This window comes from Styela clava, chromosome 5, assembly GCF_964204865.1.
Source record: "Styela clava chromosome 5, kaStyClav1.hap1.2, whole genome shotgun sequence".
Lineage (NCBI taxonomy): Eukaryota > Metazoa > Chordata > Ascidiacea > Stolidobranchia > Styelidae > Styela > Styela clava.
Genome location: NC_135254.1, coordinates 20639479 through 20661782, shown reverse-complemented (window position 1 = coordinate 20661782; position 22304 = coordinate 20639479).

Below are 22304 nucleotides of genomic sequence, written 5' to 3'. Positions count from 1 at the left end.
CTAAACTGACATTACAAGATAGTAATTGGTCTTTCGGTTTGGACGATTAAACGAAACAACAGCAGATGGGACAACACAGCAGTTAGCCCCTGAACGTGCAGCGCTATACTGACTACGCCTTTATTCACCGGATATTGCTACAGTTAATTTGTAGTACAGAATAGTTAATTTCGCGATTGTACTCAAAATATTAAAAGTAATAATTTGTCTGTCGATTTCCCGAAAAAAATACAACATATTATTCATTTATAGACATGTAAATTGAAAGATTTCAAATGATATGATTACATACTTGCTCTTCAGACTTGATAGGCCTCCTTCTCACTCAGTGATGAAAATCTGACACTTGACGAATTTTTTTTGGTGCAATGATAAATTGTTCTGTCGACTTTCAAGCAGTGTTTTAAAACGCTGAAAATCAATATATAGATCGTGATTTTGTGTAAGCCAATTCTAAATTTGAATTAAACTAAATTTCGTGGAGCCAACTATGCCATTTTCAGGTAGTTAATTCACACAAATGTTATTTGACAGAGACACTACAAAGCTATGCTTATGCTAAAGATACAAAAAACCAACTATGTAATTCAATTGAGGTCATTTTCAACTATGTCGCTGATTTCACCAAAATTACATCCTTTAGTTAAAATGATATGTTAGTGTATCATATTGTACCTCATTTTGTATTGTTAAAGTGAGACTCTTTTCTGAATATTTTCTTCTAAAAATATACGTAAGTTTTAATAAAATACGTAACGGGTAAATTTCGACATTTAATTTCAAAAAATTAAAAATTAAGAAAGTTTAGACGAATAGACGAATAAAATTTATTCAGCGATTGACATTAAATTTCAAATATAAACTCTATAACATATCAGGTGTAGTCTTCAAACTGCACAAATTGCAAATATTACAATAACAATAAAATATTCAATGAATTTATTTAACTCTTTCATGGATTATATGACTAATTAATTACCTCTGATCAGTAATTTGTAGCATTATCACATTGTTCACGGTAGAGATCGCAAACTGGGGATCGCTATCCAGCAGGGAAGCGCGCAACGAATTTTAGGGGTCGCAAAGAGTACACCAATTTGATACAAGATACTATATTTATAGTACTTTTTTGGACTTCTGCTTCGAAACACAATTATTAAAGCTTGTGCAAAATCTAAATCTTACAATTTCGATAGAATGCACAGGATCAAAAAAGCGGCATAACAATGTTCGGACCTCCTGAAGTATGCGCACCAAGATGGCGCACAACCTGAACTCAGGTTGTGTACCTGGTTAGGATTCAGGTTATGCGACATTTTGGTGCGCATACATCAGGAGCACCCAATGATGGCTTGCATCGAACTATTTAGCATTTTAAACGTGAACGTGGGTCTGACTTTTTTATATAAATCTTACAATTTCGAGAGAAAACACATGATCAGATAAGTGGCATAACAATGCTGACTCTGATCGCAAGACCAGAGACGCGGTGCGCTCGCATCGAATTTGTTAGCATTTTAAACAAAAACAGTGGTATACAGGAATCAATAGGCGTCGGAAGTCAAATAAAATGTTCAAATAATATTTACTTGTAATATTCCTCGTTCGTTAGTTCGTGTCTTTGAATCTTTAACCTTCAATATTTCTTCATCTGAAAAAAGTTAAGATATTGATAAATAAATTGTCGCAGAACTGTAGCTAGCATAATCAATGGACAGTGGGACTGAATTTATCGGATCTTTTGCACAAAGCTCCCGCCACGTTTTAAAATGACATATTAGTAATTATCCATTTGGGGTCAGGAATGATTTTAAAATTTGAATTTCCAGTGCAATCTGCATTCCTAACTTAAACTGGATAATTACTAATTCTCTTTTTTTGAACGTTGGTAGGGTCTTTGTACAAAGATCCAATTTATACACAATATTATATTAAAGTAAAAAGGCTATGGCGAATTTCTATTAAACCATGGATTTTGCGCTACATTTGCGAAAGTTTTTAAAGTAATGCATTACATTCATGTTAAGCGTACCATGTTGAATGCAGCTTACGTAGTTACGTAGATCAGTGTATTACGTTTAAGTTTCTTCATGATAAGCTTATGTATTGTCATATAGGTTTTAAGTTTGGCCTATTTGTGAGAAAACAATGGAACCCGCTGTTAGTGAGTTGGGTGCAAAAGAGATTCATCCATTAATCTAGACTTCTGTATTAGTTAATAAGTTCAATTCGTATAGGCCCGAAAACCTCTAATTTACCACTTATACAATAGTAAAATGAAAGCAATATAATAGCAATGAAAACAATGGGTATAAAGAACATTTAACTCACCTGAATATTGTTTCGAACTCGCCAATTTTGAAATTGATTGTTGGGATCCGTGAATAGTGGTGATGAATGTAAATTAGAAAGATTCAAAAGATTTTAATAACATACTTGCTCTTTAGACTCGAGGCAGCCACCTCTCTCAGTGATGCATAATCGGACGAATAACCCCGCATTTCTTTAGATATAATGATGAATTGTCTTTCCCTCTTTCAAGAAGTGTTTCAGAAAGCTGAAATTTGTATGAGATAATGAAATGTAGGTAAATTTTGTATGATATTGATTTGAATTATATATAGATGTTCGAACTACGTCATTATTAAGTTTGAGGTTTATAAGTTACAGAAAATGTAATTTGACAGGAGCACAGAGAAACTATGCTTATACTTTAGAGTTTAGATACATAAAAATAAAAATATTAATTTTCAGTTCATTGACAAATTATTCACAGATTTCCCCCTAAATTACAAATATTACTTTGGAATGATTTGTCAGCGTATAATATTGCAATACATCATATAAAATATATTTATATTTATGAAAAGCACGTTGAAAATACGGCTACATATTCAAGAAAGGAAAATATCGAAAATAAGGCGGGAAAGATAAAATCTAACAAATTTTTCCTTTACGCCCCTCAATAAATTGTCCACGCCCTTGTGATAAGCTATGCTTATTCTAAAGATACAAAGACGACAACTTGTAGCATACTGATATCCATTTACATTCATTCTATATTATTTGCAGATATTCAATATTATAAATATTACTTATTTTGAATGATCTGTCAGTGTGCTATGTTGTATCTCATTATCTAAATCTTAAATCATTAATAGTTTATTAGTGTGTTATATTACCTTCAAGTTCTCTATAGTCTTTCCCTCCCAGCAACTTCCTGAAAATATAGGTCAATAAATAACTTCAGCCACAGACATTGTAGACATATACTTATATATATATATAAATAAGAACAGGACAGATTATTACTACGGAATAAACTATAAGGAAATAAGAATTATATTTCCAGATTCGAAAACTTATGAACATGGGACGGTATGATTACTGAGACTACTAGCAACGGATATATAGGCTGACTATAGTAGATTTACAGTTTGGTGGGATCTCATGTATATAGTGATCTTTAAACTGGTTATTGAGCAGCGACACCCAAGTTTCTAATATCTAATTAAAAAAGTAAAAATTCCAGAGTTTTGAAACTACTATATCTCATATTGACGGCGTGTGCCGTATAAACGATCCAACTAACACCATTCAGTAGAGATTATAAACGAGAGTTTATATGAATTAAGCTCTTCACACGTGATTAGGCATAACACGACGTGACCCGCACCAACAATGGGGAAAATATGACATATATTCCCATGTCTCTAAATTTAAACAGTCATGAACATATGAATACTTAGCACTTTTACCAAGGGGATATGGACCAAAAAAAGTTTACACTTGGTTGAATATAATTTACACAGTATTGTTTTTGAAAATTTTAGTTGGGACACGAGTTCTTTAAGGTGTAAGATTAACGGCTATCTTAATACACTTAGTATGACTCACTATTATAATATCATTATTGGAAATTTGGGGCGATTTCAGTTTGAAGTATAGTTGGGAACATCAATGACATGGTTATCAACTGTTTACTACCAGAGCGTACAGGTCACGATGAGCTACAGTTAAATTTAAGACATTAGTCTGATTACCATTGTCATTTGTGGCAAAAACGCTCATCAGATTAATAAAAAAGGCCAGGACTACGATTTCAGGGAAATTAGGCATATTAGTGTGTATATAGGCACCCCATGATAAACAACAAGGTAAACAATAAGTTTTAATATTTGCATGGTTATTAAGTTGGGGTGTGTTTTAACCGAATTGCACTTAACGAGGCATAGTTCAAATCCTTTCAGTATCTCTGCAGATATACACTGCTGGATTAACTTATAGTATCACTTTAAAAAAATTCACTGTTTGTAGTAATCACAACGTGACGCCCTATTGCGATGAAATGCCTTTTATTTATGCTGACCCAATGAACTTTACCTAAACTGACATTACAAGATAGTAATTGGTCTTTCGGTTTGGACGATTAAACGAAACAACAGCAGATGGGACAACACAGCAGTTAGCCCCTGAACGTGCAGCGCTATACTGACTACGCCTTTATTCACCGGATATTGCTACAGTTAATTTGTAGTACAGAATAGTTAATTTCGCGATTGTACTCAAAATATTAAAAGTAATAATTTGTCTGTCGATTTCCCGAAAAAAATACAACATATTATTCATTTATAGACATGTAAATTGAAAGATTTCAAATGATATGATTACATACTTGCTCTTCAGACTTGATAGGCCTCCTTCTCACTCAGTGATGAAAATCTGACACTTGACGAATTTTTTTTGGTGCAATGATAAATTGTTCTGTCGACTTTCAAGCAGTGTTTTAAAACGCTGAAAATCAATATATAGATCGTGATTTTGTGTAAGCCAATTCTAAATTTGAATTAAACTAAATTTCGTGGAGCCAACTATGCCATTTTCAGGTAGTTAATTCACACAAATGTTATTTGACAGAGACACTACAAAGCTATGCTTATGCTAAAGATACAAAAAACCAACTATGTAATTCAATTGAGGTCATTTTCAACTATGTCGCTGATTTCACCAAAATTACATCCTTTAGTTAAAATGATATGTTAGTGTATCATATTGTACCTCATTTTGTATTGTTAAAGTGAGACTCTTTTCTGAATATTTTCTTCTAAAAATATACGTAAGTTTTAATAAAATACGTAACGGGTAAATTTCGACATTTAATTTCATAAAATTTAAAATTTAGAAAGTTTAGACGAATAGACGAATAAAATTTATTCAGCGATTGACATTAAATTTCAAATATAAACTCTATAACATATCAGGTGTAGTCTTCAAACTGCACAAATTGCAAATATTACAATAACAATAAAATATTCAATGAATTTATTTAACTCTTTCATGGATTATATGACTAATTAATTACCTCTGATCAGTAATTTGTAGCATTATCACATTGTTCACGGTAGAGATCGCAAACTGGGGATCGCTATCCAGCAGGGAAGCGCGCAACGAATTTTAGGGGTCGCAAAGAGTACACCAATTTGATACAAGATACTATATTTATAGTACTTTTTTGGACTTTTGCTTCGAAACACAATTATTAAAGCTTGTGCAAAATCTAAATCTTACAATTTCGATAGAATGCACAGGATCAAAAAAGCGGCCTAACAATGTTCGGACCTCCTGAAGTATGCGCACCAAGATGGCGCACAACCTGAACTCAGGTTGTGTACCTGGTTAGGATTCAGGTTATGCGACATTTTGGTGCGCATACATCAGGACCACCCAATGTTGGCTTGCATCGAACTATTTAGCATTTTAAACGTGAACGTGGGTCTGACTTTTTTATATAAATCTTACAATTTCGAGAGAAAACACATGATCAGATAAGTGGCATAACAATGCTGACTCTGATCGCAAGACCAGAGACGCGGTGCGCTCGCATCGAATTTTTTAGCATTTTAAACAAAAACAGTGGTATACAGGAATCAATAGGCGTCGGAAGTCAAATAAAATGTTCAAATAATATTTACTTGTAATATTCCTCGTTCGTTAGTTCGTGTCTTTGAATCTTTAACCTTCAATATTTCTTCATCTGAAAAAAGTTAAGATATTGATAAATAAATTGTCGCAGAACTGTAGCTAGCATAATCAATGGACAGTGGGACTGAATTTATCGGATCTTTTGCACAAAGCTCCCGCCACGTTTTAAAATGACATATTAGTAATTATCCATTTGGGGTCAGGAATGATTTTAAAATTTGAATTTCCAGTGCAATCTGCATTCCTAACTTAAACTGGATAATTACTAATTCTTTTATTTTGAACGTTGGTAGGGTCTTTGTACAAAGATCCAATCTATACACAATAATATATTAAAGTAAATAGGCTATGGCGAATCTCTATTAAACCATGGATTTTGCGCTACATTTGCGAAAGTTTTGAAAGTAATGCATTACATTCATGTTAAGCGTACCATGTTGAATGCAGCTTACGTAGTTACGTAGATCAGTGTATTACGTTTAAGTTTCTTCATGATAAGCTTATGTATCGTCATATAGGTTTTAAGTTTGGCCTATTTGTGAGAAAACGATGGAACCCGCTGTTAGTGAGTTGGGTGCAAAAGAGAATCATCCATCAATCTAGACTTCTGTATTAGTTAATAAGTCCAATTCGTATAGGCCCGAAAACCTCTAATTTACCACTTATACAATAGTAAAATGAAAGCAATACAATAGCAATGAAAACAATGGGTATAAAGAACATTTAACTCACCTGAATATTGTTTCGAACTCGCTGTCCTAACCCAACAGGCAGCCTATCCATACATCCTACACAAAATCAAATCTTATCCTATCACGAACATTTGTGACTGACTGAAAGCGATGTCGCTTGTGGCTTCCCGCGCAAAAATATCTGACGAAAAAAGCTATCTGATTGTTGGTAATCAAATGTTTTTACCTGATTACTTTAATTACTCCAGGTTGTCGTTAACAGCCGATCATGCTTCTGACGCGTGATCTCAAAGTTGCAGAATGCAAATGGCGGTTGGATTTGCTTTATTCATAGTATAATACTTAGTTCACAGTAATATTCTCAGGATCTTTTGTAACAAGCCCCGCCCCAAAACAACACCCCGCCAACGCTCGAATTAAATAAAAATAGTACTTATTCAGTTAAGGTGAGGGATGCAGATTCAGCCGGAAATTCAAATTTTCGAATCGTTCTAACCCAAAACCCTAACTGCATAATTACTCATTTTTTATTTTAAAACTTGACAGGGGTGTTTAGCTCAGATCACACATTTTTGCATCAGTGACGGGAGCTTAGTACAAAGAATCCAGCAATTCCATTATATTTGTCTGTTTACATTTGTCGAGTGTAAACGCGCACGTGAATGCCATCAAAAATGTAACCGTCCTACAACTCAATGAAAGAATAACGGCGTGTACAGGTTCAGCGTTATATCAATGCATTCTCTGCATTGGCGTACAAATCTTAGCTCATTAACTGGCGCATAGCCAAGAATACTTTTAAGTTTTCTTACTATAACGTGCGGGTGATGTCGTTAAAAGGGAGGTCATATTGTGACGTTGTTTCGATGACTACTATATAGTAATTTCTTCGCCCAAACCAAACGGCGGAGACATAACATCAGCAACAAGATTAATCACGGTTCTATGTGAAGTAAATAATTGACTGCTCAAGACAAGAGCATACCGACGACAACAACTGATGATATATAGATCAACTATTCGAGACCATTCAAATATTTGGTGTTATGGAGCTCGTGAAGAGGTGGACTGTTATTGACGTAGCCCCACAATAAGAACGTAACAAAAACAAATTGTTACTTAGCGATCAATATTGATGGGTGAATTGAAATTACTCTATTTAATACTTCAGATGTATTTGCTGCTGCTTAAATTTTATTAATGCCATTTTGAGTAGACGAATAGATCGCGGAGACCTTAGGTCCGTTTGAAGCACTTTGAGTCTGTCTCTAGATTAGACCTCTTGGTAAAGAACGATCATGATACAGGAATGTAAGGCCGTAAAGAACATTCCTGAGATTTCAACATCCAGCGGAAGGGTATACACGTATTTTAATGTATTTAGTATCTATGTCATCCAGCGCACTGCAGCTAACTACGTTTGCGTTGAGTGGCGCATCGTGCTAAGCCCTAGGAATGCGCTTGATTTCTAACCTAAGACTACCCCGCTTAGATTCGCAGGTTCAAATCCCGTAGGGGATAATTTAGTACCAGAGGATTGCTGGCGGCTTCCTCCCGCCACCCCTACCCCAAGCCACAGAACACTTGCACTTTTTAGGTCGCTTCGCGGAACACCAAAAATGAAATTGATAAAGAAAAATGATGCAATGCAGCGAGTTGCTAAATGCGCCGCGAATACCTAAAATATGATTGGATATTTTTGTTTTGTTTTTTAATTTAAATGCTGGGTATATGAATTAATAAATTATTTTCACCTTTCTATGTCGATTACTTTCATTACGTAGTGTGTGCCTTTAATGTTACGTAACAATGAAGTACTTTTATTTATCTGCTCAATCTATTATTATTTATCCACTGAATCGAGTTTAGCAAACATAAGTAATTTTTTCCGCATTTTAAAGTGTAACCAGGCAGAGGTGGAGGAAGAAAAGTTGACCTTTTGCCATTATCCTTTAGGCATACATGTTTACCTACAGCAAAACCAAAAGCTGCAAACTTGATATTGAACTTGACAATCAAAAAGCTAGGCCGACGGTTAACGAAAATGCCGCCACCCGCAAAAAGATTGTCAGCTTTAGGCCGACGGTGACGCGATTTTCAACAGTCGTTAGTTGGGCGACAACTTTACGATGACGTGATTGACATGGCGACCAATTTAGCCCTAAGCGAACGCCATATAAAAAAGATGTTTTCTTGTAGGCTTTCCCACTACCGGAGGAAAAAATCTCATTATGTATAATTTTTGCAGCCATAGATTAAACATTTACATAAAGTCATCAGCTCCACGAAACTAGGGCTCAACGTCTCAACTTCTTAACTTTGGCCGCGAGTGAGCTAGCCTAAATTTTACTGGTTGGCAAAATTGGCCCGACTTCGTTCAGTTGGATGGTTCGTGTCAACCATAACATCGACTGATGGATTTCATTAATCATCTTGCACAATTTCATTGATCATTTGAAGGCTCTCTCCTAACTTTCCAAGCTAAGGAAGAACGCGAGAGAATCGATTCCGGCCCATTACAAGTTGAAGCTGTGAGGAAAGCTTACTTGTGCCTTTATGGGTTTCGCTTTGGGTAGGATCTTCATATAAGCGCGACTGGACTGAGGTCTGAACTCTGGATCTCCAGTTGGATAATGTATATTTAATACACTGACTTGTAAAGATCCATTTGTACACTCAGTGTCCAATGAGAGGATGAGCTGAAAAAGCCTAACTTGGTAACATCACGCGCACTCACTCAGAAATACAGGAGACCGATATCTGAGCAAAGTTACAGGCCAACACACTAAACTGCCAAGAAAGACTATAAAAATACATGATATACTCGACATAGTCGACCACATGTTGGAAGTACAGTAAGTTGGTCTCGCGCAATCCAACTCGTAATTCATTTAGATTCGCCAATATTATAAAACTTACGACACTTGCATAAATATAATTTTGTGTCTCCAGTATTATATTTTCTATATGTAGCCTACTATTCAAACAACTGAACTATCGCACTATTGGATTTCTCGGGCCCCTTAAATGTTCCACTGGGATTATGCTTCACCAAAAAAAAAAAAAATTCAAAACCACTGGGTTGCATCAATAAATGATTCCATGTTTGATAACTTGACTAACTGGACAGCATAACCGATTTTTAATCGCATAACCCACACGGACTGGTAACCTGGCAAAAGGGCGTGGTACTCAGGTTTGATTACGCAGTCATTTCGGCTTTCATCACCCCCACCGGATTGTGTGTGGAAATGCTTCTTATTAAATTTCATATTTTTTTTTTTTTGAAACTTCATCGCTTTTGGCAGAATCCAAAAATCGAAAATACCTTAGAAGAGTGAGTAATTTGATACATAACATTATCACATTGCACCAAAACTTGTAGGGTCACATTTTTGCCAGAACAGCCATAGACCACTCACAACACTATCACCCTTGTGTGGTGCATACCATATATGTACACACCCTTTAAACTTGACCATTTCCCCGTTTTATAGTATATATGTGGTATCATCACTCAATGGTATTGTACTTACATCCAAATTCTTAATCTTATTACTATATTTACATGCAGTGTGTTTCATGTTGTGTTGTGTCTGTATTTATATAGATGTTGTTTTGTTATACAAACTCCTTTGTACACACAGTTTTGGATACTCCACCCTTACCTCTGTTACCAAACCCACCCACCCTCCTTGCACAACTGTCTGTATAAAGGACCATATTATACGTATTTGATGTACCGTAATATAATTTATACATATCAAAAGGGATGTATGACGCACATTCGTGTTTTAGGCCAGTATGATCTTGTGCATACATACTGTATTCAGTATTTATAATTACTAATTCTTTTATATTGCTTTTACGAGACGAATAAACATACATACATACACCGGACCAATATGTAAATCCTATCCCTTTCTTACAAACTTTTAGTAATAATATACAATAAACATATATAACCGCACGAACAAACGCAGCATGTTAATTACCGAATTTGCCTCGAGGAAAATCTGCCTATAAGTAATATTTTGACGGCGGTGTCCTCGTCAGTCACCGTAGCACAGGGGTAGCGACTAGGTGCCGCTGAGCGTAAGTCTTTGGAGGATGAACTGATAGTAAGCCCCAAAACGGCCAAATATCAGTGAATAGCTCTAGAATAGAGCAAAATAGTATTGAAAAAGACGTCCTTACCACTTTGTGTCTAACTTTAAATGCCATGAAATCGTTTGTTTCAAAATTTCGGATCTTAGGGCAAAAAATAAACACACTCGCTACCACTCAAAATTAAAAAAAAAAAAAAGATTGCGCAAGAAATTCCAATTTTCAAATCTTTCCTAACACTAACTAGATAAATACCAATTTTTAAACGATGCGGACCGTTTGCGTGTAAAGCGAACGTGATGACCACTACACTACAGAAACGCATACGCCGGTGGGTCATATTAAAATGAACAATACTCTTGGGAGACTTCTATATAGGGAAACATATACACCCGTGGTTCGTGAAATCGGCTTGAAACCGACCCTGATGTCTTTCCGTAGTGTAGTGGTCATCGCGTTTGCAAACGGTCCTTCCAAAGTGAGAAACATGTTTTCCTGTTAACATTTCGCTCTAGCCTAAAATCTTTGACGGATCTCGTTCATCGCCGTAAGAAATGGTGCATATTATGAACTTAGGTATCCTTTTTAAAGTATAAATTAACTCTTCGTGGTACATTTTTACTTCCTCCTAATATCTCGAAATACTTTTAAGATGAAATGAATATTTGCTCGAACAATCGATAATAACCGAATGTATTTTTATCATAATTATCACACATTTAAGAAAAATGGGTTGAAATGCTGAAATTAATCAGTTGTTAAAAACATCTCAAATACAATGAGTAATTAAAGTTTAACTTCAGTGGGAAGTATTGCGGTAAACTTATAAATTAAAATAGTTGTCAAATCACCGACTTTTTTTTTAATTCTAGATAAGTAATTTTATCCGTTGCTAAAACGTGGAGATAATGAAGATAGACATTTCAAATGTCAAGTTGCTCAATTTAAAGCGTAAAAGTGTGGAATCGAGTAATATATGAACCGATTAAAATGAACAGGAGATGAATTAAAATATGCAGTGGATCTTGAGAAGACTTCGAAGTTTTTTAAAAACCCAAATAACACGCATATGCAGTTACCGGTTCCATTATCTTTGAACCCGCGTACATTTGAACCCGTACATCTGAACCCGTAATTTGAACCCAGAACAATTGCACCTGTATACTATTGCACCTATGGACATTTGCACCTACGGACATTTGAACCCATATATTTCCACCCATGGATTTTAGCACCCGCATATAGATTGAACCCGCGGACATTTGAACCCGTGTACGTTTGCACCCGCGTACATTTGAACCCATGTACATTTGCACCCGCGGACATTTGAACCCGTGTACGTTTGCACCCGCGTACATTTGAACCCATGTACATTTGCACCCGCGGACATTTGAACCCACGAACATTTGCACCCGCGGACATTTGAACCCATGTATATTTCCACCCACAGACATTTGAACCCACGTATATTTGAACCCGCGTACATTTGAACCCACGGACATTTGAACCCGCGTATATTTGAACCAACGTATATTATATTTGAACTCGCGTACATTTGAACCCGCGTACATTTGAACCCACGTACATTTTCACAAAAAATGTTTGCCCTAACGGCAATTTCCAGTCGCAAATAATTTTCATGTTACAGGCGCAAGCTCAATATTCTAAATTTTAACACTGTTTTGGTGTATATGCATTTACCCGCTTCTACGAAGCAAGCATTTTTGAGTGTCATTGTAGTCCGAGGGATAAACGTCTCTTAACGATATAAACAACATTGTTCTGCCAAGGTCTTTTTTCTTTTGCTGTTTTTTTACATTGACATTTGTAAAACCTTATCTCATTCGTTAGCCGCGATCTTCAAAACAGACGATGACCTAGAAAGCGGTAAACCTTATCTCATTCGTTAGCCGCGATCTCCAAAACAGACGATGACCTAGAAAGCGGTATTTCGTTGAAATACCTGAAACCAGGGCTAATACGGAACAAATATCTCACAGACCAATGAAGTCTTAAATGAGGGTCTTACTAAAACTAGCTTTACAGTAATATTTTTAGTGGTTAACTCCTATAAATTTGTTCTGAAATTATTGCACCAAAAACGCCTACTATGATATCCCGCCCAGCATGAGATTTGGGAGCTCTGTGGTCACTTCATGTTTTCTTGCTAGCATGTTTACAAAATTGTTATATGTATGCATACACGACCACGCTTTACTGTTGAAAATGAGTGTTGTCTCAAATCAGGTTTTGCCATTTTTCCTAAAATCAATCTATAAATTGAATACTATTGTCTGTATATAAATAAATAAACGCACAGATACTTCGTTTCTAAGAAAATATGAAATTAAGATAATGAAACTATGCCATTTTTGTAACAACATGTTCATAGCCAAATGCCAGTTTTATTGAAGTATTGTTTCATTAGAATGTCAGAACAAAACTATACATAGAAATCGTAAGTCATGTAAATATGTTGAATATTCAAAAGTGAAGAAGTTTTAAAATCATTATCGTGGCCAAAAATGGTTTTTGCTGTTTACACTATTTAGAGTAAATCGAACACATTCAGCATATAGGGTCTGTTAAATATGATATTGCAATTTACAAACGACGTCATAGGTTACGGATTACATTTATTTTAATATCTCAATAAAGTTATCACTCACAAATTTGTGTCGAATGGGCGATCAATTTTGAGATGGAGTAGCTATGGACGTTTTACAAAATAGGAATTTATCAATTATGATACAATAGTTAAACAACAAATCAAAATAATGACGATAAACGAAATTTTACGATATCACGATCAAAATCAAATAGACTGCATTTGAGCTATTGAGTGGAGATACCTCAGCTTGTCGGTTTCAGTTCCATATGAAAAAACTTAACTGACAACCTAACAGCAAGTTGTACATACTTTGATCTTCGGTGGGCCGTAACTCCTACATGAGCATTTGCCGCAGTCAGTTTGTGGACCGCAATGTCTTTTCGTAGGCCATTCAGCAAACCTCATATATATACTCGGATGTTTGCATCAGAACATTCCTTGTAAGGCGTTGTGAAATCCTTTTACAGCGTTTGTTGTTCTTGGGGCCGAAGGCATCATTTCAATCTCTTTGGCATAGTTCCACAATCGAGGGGGAAATCTTGCTTCTCTTGGACGTGAACCCACTTGAGGTCCACGAATGTAGGTAGATTCAAATTCAAAATATTGCAAAAGTTGATTGCATTCGGGCAAAGGTGTCGCAAAGCAAGGTGAAGACTTCGGCAACCTCGTTAATGGGAACAAAAGCCAGAGCTGCCAAACTTCTAATTTTCAGATTGAAAGAGGGTAAACATTCAAACTTCTCTTTTAATCCGATAGAATCAACTTTTCGAATTATAGCTTGTGACAGGTGAAAATAACATCCTTTAAAATCGGCCAGAGGAAATTGTGCATGGAATGCATTGATAGCTGCTATTTCAAAATCAACAATGATTTTGGTGGGGTTAGCATTTGGGAAAATGATTTTCAACACTTCCAACATCTGAACGTATGTTTCTTGTCGCTTGTCTCGTAATAGGAAATATACGCATGGTGGATAGGATGCGCCCACTTTACAGTGAATTGTATACAACTGGAAGAAAATATCGGGCACCACATCAAATGTACCGTCGCCAAGATATGGGTCACTATCTAGATGTGCAAGTAGTGATCGATCTCCAATGGCCATTATCCGATGACGATCCTCCGAGCCAGTGTCATGCAAAATGATATCTAAATATTCGCTCGGAATATCAAAGCTTGCACTTGTAGGATTCGTACGTGAACAATTTTTCTGTCGCCTTACTCTGCGTATATTGGCCTCCAGAGTCGACTTGCCTGGCAAGCGCATTAGTACATCTGTTGATCTATTATTCAATACTTCACCTAAAATATATCTTGTCGATGTACTTGATGGTGTTGATGCTGCTTCTTTTAATGTTGCACGGATGATCCCAACTTCAGTCTTAATGCTGTCGCCAGAATGACTGTGATATCCTAGTTCTTTTATTAAATTTTCAACGATCGTAACAACAGTCGATTTACATCGAAATTTCCTAAACTGACGGCAGCGCCAATGAGTAGCATCTGAAACCCGATCATTTCGCTTACAATATTCGTGGCCTTTGTAAATCAGTAAGTCGTTTCCTCTTGTGGTCTTGGAAAATGTAGGCGCCATGTTTCCAACTTATTTTCGCAAAGGGACTTGTCATCTTCGCAGCTGCAACGTCCTGAAGAAACAGTTTGGAATTGACTGCGAGGGAAAACAGGCATTGATGCGAGGAAAAACTTTGCGCGGGATCGAACTAACACATCAATTAAAATCCTTGCTCGCGCTCTTCAAGAGTCGTCGACCGTTCAAAGCACAAATCATACTCCCCAATTTTGGCTCACATTCTACAGCGGAACATTTTGTCCATTGAGTCTTATGATATCGACAATTGCGATGACAATGACAGACGGAGTATAATATAAATATATAATATAATTTAAATATATAGAAAATAGGTGTAATAAAGCCTTCGAGTATATAATCGAGAATTCCATGGTGTTTTCGCAACGTATGCATTTGGAGAAAGAATCCTAAGTGTACCTTCCAATCCTATATACTATAGTATATAGCATGGAAGGATAAGGGTGTATATGTAAAGACGCATATATCCGTAAATGCAAATGCCCATGGGTGTAGATGTTCATGCGTGCAAATGTCTGTGGGTACAATTGTACGCGGGTGTAAAAGTACGCGGGTGTAAAGGTATGTAGGTTCAAATGTACGCGGGTTCAAATGTACGTGGGTTCAAATGTCCGTGGGTGTAATTGTACATGGGTTCAAATGTCCGCGGGTGCAAATGTTCGTGGGTTCAAATGTACATGGGTTCAAATGTCCACGGGTGCAAATGTTCGTGGGTTCAAATGTACATGGGTTCAAATGTCTGTGGGTTCAAATGTCCGCGGGTGCAAATGTTCGTGGGTTCAAATGTACATGGGTTCAAATGTACGCGGGTGCAAACGTCCACGGGTTCAAATGTCCGCGGGTGCAAATGTACATGGGTTCAAATGTACGCGGGTGCAAACGTACACGGGTTCAAATGTCCGCGGGTGCAAATGTACATGGGTTCAAATGTACGCGGGTGCAAACTTACACGGGTTCAAATGTCCGCGGGTTCAATCTATATGCGGGTGCTAAAATCAATGGGTGCAAATGTATGGGTTCAAATGTCCGTAGGTGCAAAGGTCCATAGTTGCAATAGTATACAGGTGCAATTGTCCTGGGTTCAATTTACGGGTTCAGATGTACGGGTTCAAATGTACGTAGGTTCAAATGTGCTGTCACCGCAGTTACCACACACCCTGCCCTTATACACGGCTGTTGTGAATTAAGTATTTTAGGTTCGAAACCTGCATGGTCTAGCAGTATATTCCTACCAAGCCGCAAGTTTCAGATTTCAGAAGAGTTACAGTTTCCGTGAAGCCTCGTTCTGAGTGGAAATACAAAACACCGTGAGAAAATGACCGCGGAGACTTATCATAACTACATTCTCATTTGTCACATATACAAATCGTTACGTTGTAAACGATCCATCCAACGTGAATCTAGACCGCTAGGGTTGATATCTAACTTTTAAGTGTTTCCTCTTCCATGTCATTTATTTTGCCGTCATATCCATTGTGCAAGGCTGGCTGCATTCTGCATTATTGGACACGTTAGTGGACATAACGATCGTTTTGTTATTATGTTGTTGTTGTACTTGTTCTTTGTAGCAGAAAAAAACTCTTTGATTACTGGACTAATCAATTTGAAACTAAACTTTTCGCTAGAACGCTATTACTTTTATTTATTTCAAGTATCCCGGTGTGCTGTATGGGATTCGTTTCTTCGTGTGATATGACGTCATCACAATTTTGCCACTATGTTGAGCTATGTGCTCATAAATTTGAGCATAACTCTCTTGTTTATCGCCATTTGATTGTTCACAGCGTACTCAATTATAAATTTTTACCCACTGTCTAATGAACACAATTGCTACGACACCGTCACTCCCACCACTTCAAGGCAAACCATATGCTTATTTTGTCTCATATTCTTTTGAACGATGTATAGGACTGAAACAAGTGCAGAAACGAAACATTTAGTGAACTTGCAAACAGCTGTGAAGATTATATCTCATATTCGGTAAACAAAGGTTTAGAATTCGAAGTTTTATAAATATTTGCATATTCAGCAAACGAATAATTCAAATTTTACAATTGCGGTAAATTTTGAATTCGACAAACAAACATTTCAAAATCTAAGTTTTGTGATGAAGTTTTTATTTTGTGTTGCAGTCCTAACCAATTACAATTCTTATTTCTACGCCGTGATTATCTTGTTAAAACGTGTAAAAACAATAAAAAACCGTCAAAAAGCACTAGAAACCTTGCTAAAAAGTGCAAAAATGTATCAGAAGTTCGCTCAACTTCATTTGTCTCTTGTAACTTTGCTCAGAGATCATTGTTCTATATTTTTGAGTGATGCGCGTAACTTTGCTTTCAGTAAATTTGCTTATACAAACACACACACTTTGCTCTGATTGCATATAGGAGGAATGCACAAACTTCATGTGCGGCGAGCACCCTAATCATCATACACGAGTAGCAGACGTAAATTAACTTCTCGCTATATTTATCTCGGGAACTGAATGCCAAGCCCTGTATTATCCCCAAGATTAACAACTGAATAAAAAAAATATGGCTATGTACTGATTTATATTCTTCGAGTAAAGTTGTAAATTGATGATGTTTTAGCCTTTCTTGATATAATTCGTACACTTCACCACAATTTTCACATTACTTGAATTTCGAATACAATTTGTTGGAATGGTCATGATCACAAATGTACTGATTGACTCGACATGGTTTGCAATACGCTAATCATTGTTATCACATTTCCTATTTCCAGAGGTAAATAGTATCTTGTGCTACTATAATAGAAACCAGTCGAACTTTACATATATTATTGCGATTTTGAGGAAAATCCATAACATGCACTGCGATTAATACTTCAGCCTTCTCCTCTTATGGAATTAGTTTGAAACGAGCGCGCCAAAACCTGACAAAAATAGCACGTGGTGACTCAGTATTCTAAATTACCAAAATTATGTTGAAACCAATGCATCCATCGAAAATATTCATAACGGTCGGTTGTAAAATAGCAAATATGCAATTTATATATATGTATTCCTATTTTATCGATTTGATCGACAACACGGGGTTATTTTCGCTGTACTTGGGCGACGGTAATATTTGGGCCACATTTTGCTGTCGCACAAATAGTTTGGACTTTATTTTCTTTAGGAGCAAAGAGTGTGAAACTTTTTGTGATTCTGGTTCTTGTCGACAGCTTCTAGGCCCAGCTATCTATCTTGTAGTTGTTTTTGCTAAGTTGGGGCTACAAATATATATCATGATTTCTCTTTTTAGACCCGGTTATCTTTTGACAAGATTTTGAGGATTAACAGGAAAAATTTTTCGCTATCGTATTGTATTCCAATAATTCGCTGGAAACATATCTGGAACTTGGAATACTGTTATGGTAAATTTCACCCTAAATGTGCAAACTTGCAGACTGGACCTATTACGTCATATATAGTATGTATCTGCTTAGTCAGGAGCGATGAGAAGTCGGTTTTAGTTATCGATTCAAATAAAGGATAAATTCAGTCGGATCTTGCTCGCCTTACCGTACTTGGTAAGGATTTCCCATAATTAATCAAATTGGTGGGGATATCACTTCAAGTGTGCAAAGTATCTCACTATCTAATTATGGCAGCCATGAGAATATATGGAGCAAACATAATAATCCTCTCCAGAGTGACAGAATAGAGTCTTTTCGTGATATTATTAGGAGTGTTTATAGAGTTTCTTTTCAGGGTTTTGCTGATATATCAATTCAATGGACCATATATAAAACCTTTATTATGTTGTTTTGTTCTGCCAGCTAATATTTAGTAAGTTGCATATTAATAGTTTTATTTGAACTCCTGGATATGAATCACTGTTTGCCACAACTTGTGAATGAAGTTGCCAAAGTTCAATTCGTTACTTGAAGGTGAATATAATTTATTGAACAACTATCATAATGTCAAATATTCATTAGTTTCATAGACACCCGATTAGTTTTTGTTTTGAGCATTGAAGATTAAGTTTTTCAAACCAATCAATTCTGTACATTCTAGCATTGCTCAATCAGACATATCATCTCAATCATCATACACGAGTAGCAGACGTAAATTAACTTCTCGCTATATTTATCTCGGGAACTGAATGCCATGCCCTGTATTATCCCCAAGATTAACAACTGAATAAAAAAAAATATGGCTATGTACTGATTTATATTCTTCGAGTAAAGTTGTAAATTGATGATGTTTTAGCCTTTCTTGATATAATTCGTACACTTCACCACAATTTTCACATTACTTGAATTTCGAATACAATTTATTGGAATGGTCATGATCACAAATGTACTGATTGACTCGACATGGTTTGCAATACGCTAATCATTGTTATCACATTTCCTATTTCCAGAGGTAAATAGTATCTTGTGCTACTATAATAGAAACCAGTCGAACTTTACATATATTATTGCGATTTTGAGGAAAATCCATAACATGCACTGCGATTAATACTTCAGCCTTCTCCTCTTATGGAATTAGTTTGAAACGAGCGCGCCAAAACCTGACAAAAATAGCACGTGGTGACTCAGTATTCTAAATTACCAAAATTATGTTGAAACCAATGCACCCATCGAAAATATTCATAACGGTCGGTTGTAAAATAGCAAATATGCAATTTATATATATGTATTCCTATTTTATCGATTTGATCGACAACACGGGGTTATTTTCGCTGTACTTGGGCGACGGTAATATTTGGGCCACATTTTGCTGTCGCACAAATAGTTTGGACTTTATTTTCTTTAGGAGCAAAGAGTGTGAAACTTTTTGTGATTCTGGTTCTTGTCGACAGTTTCTAGGCCCAGCTATCTATCTTGTAGTTGTTTTTGCTAAGTTGGGGCTACAAATATATATCATGATTTCTCTTTTTAGACCCGGTTATCTTTTGACAAGATTTTGAGGATTAACAGGAAATTTTTTTCGCTATCGTATTGTATTCCAATAATTCGCTGGAAACATATCTGGAACTTGGAATACTGTTATGGTAAATTTCACCCTAAATGTGCAAACTTGCAGACTGGACCTATTACGTCATATATAGTATGTATCTGCTTAGTCAGGAGCGATGAGAAGTCGGTTTTAGTTATCGATTCAAATAAAGGATAAATTCAGTCGGATCTTGCTCGCCTTACCGTACTTGGTAAGGATTTCCCATAATTAATCGAATTGGTGGGGATATCACTTCAAGTGTGCAAAGTATCTCACTATCTAATTATGGCAGCCATGAGAATATATGGAGCAAACATAATAATCCTCTCCAGAGTGACAGAATAGAGTCTTTTCGTGATATTATTAGGAGTGTTTATAGAGTTTCTTTTCAGGGTTTTGCTGATATATCAATTCAATGGACCATATATAAAACCTTTATTATGTTGTTTTGTTCTGCCAGCTAATATTTAGTAAGTTGCATATTAATAGTTTTATTTGAACTCCTGGATATGAATCACTGTTTGCCACAACTTGTGAATGAAGTTGCCAAAGTTCAATTCGTTACTTGAAGGTGAATATAATTTATTGAACAACTATCATAATGTCAAATATTCATTAGTTTCATAGACACCCGATTAGTTTTTGTTTTGAGCATTGAAGATTAAGTTTTTCAAACCAATCAATTCTGTACATTCTAGCATTGCTCAATCAGACATATCATCTCAATCATCATACACGAGTAGCAGACGTAAATTAACTTCTCGCTATATTTATCTCGGGAACTGAATGCCAAGCCCTGTATTATCCCCAAGATTAACAACTGAATAAAAAAAAATATGGCTATGTACTGATTTATATTCTTCGAGTAAAGTTGTAAATTGATGATGTTTTAGCCTTTCTTGATATAATTCGTACACTTCACCACAATTTTCACATTACTTGAATTTCGAATACAATTTATTGGAATGGTCATGATCACAAATGTACTGATTGACTCGACATGGTTTGCAATACGCTAATCATTGTTATCACATTTCCTATTTCCAGAGGTAAATAGTATCTTGTGCTACTATAATAGAAACCAGTCGAACTTTACATATATTATTGCGATTTTGAGGAAAATCCATAACATGCACTGCGATTAATACTTCAGCCTTCTCCTCTTATGGAATTAGTTTGAAACGAGCGCGCCAAAACCTGACAAAAATAGCACGTGGTGACTCAGTATTCTAAATTACCAAAATTATGTTGAAACCAATGCACCCATCGAAAATATTCATAACGGTCGGTTGTAAAATAGCAAATATGCAATTTATATATATGTATTCCTATTTTATCGATTTGATCGACAACACGGGGTTATTTTCGCTGTACTTGGGCGACGGTAATATTTGGGCCACATTTTGCTGTCGCACAAATAGTTTGGACTTTATTTTCTTTAGGAGCAAAGAGTGTGAAACTTTTTGTGATTCTGGTTCTTGTCGACAGTTTCTAGGCCCAGCTATCTATCTTGTAGTTGTTTTTGCTAAGTTGGGGCTACAAATATATATCATGATTTCTCTTTTTAGACCCGGTTATCTTTTGACAAGATTTTGAGGATTAACAGGAAATTTTTTTCGCTATCGTATTGTATTCCAATAATTCGCTGGAAACATATCTGGAACTTGGAATACTGTTATGGTAAATTTCACCCTAAATGTGCAAACTTGCAGACTGGACCTATTACGTCATATATAGTATGTATCTGCTTAGTCAGGAGCGATGAGAAGTCGGTTTTAGTTATCGATTCAAATAAAGGATAAATTCAGTCGGATCTTGCTCGCCTTACCGTACTTGGTAAGGATTTCCCATAATTAATCGAATTGGTGGGGATATCACTTCAAGTGTGCAAAGTATCTCACTATCTAATTATGGCAGCCATGAGAATATATGGAGCAAACATAATAATCCTCTCCAGTGACAGAATAGAGTCTTTTCGTGATATTATTAGGAGTGTTTATAGAGTTTCTTTTCAGGGTTTTGCTGATATATCAATTCAATGGACCATATATAAAAACTTTATTATGTTGTTTTGTTCTGCCAGCTAATATTTAGTAAGTTGCATATTAATAGTTTTATTTGAACTCCTGGATATGAATCACTGTTTGTCACAACTTGTGAATGAAGTTGCCAAAGTTCAATTCGTTACTTGAAGGTGAATATAATTTATTGAACAACTATCATAATGTCAAATATTCATTAGTTTCATAGACACCCGATTAGTTTTTGTTTTGAGCATTAAAGATTAAGTTTTTCAAACCAATCAATTCTGTACATTCTAGCATTGCTCAATCAGAAAATTAACTAACAATACAT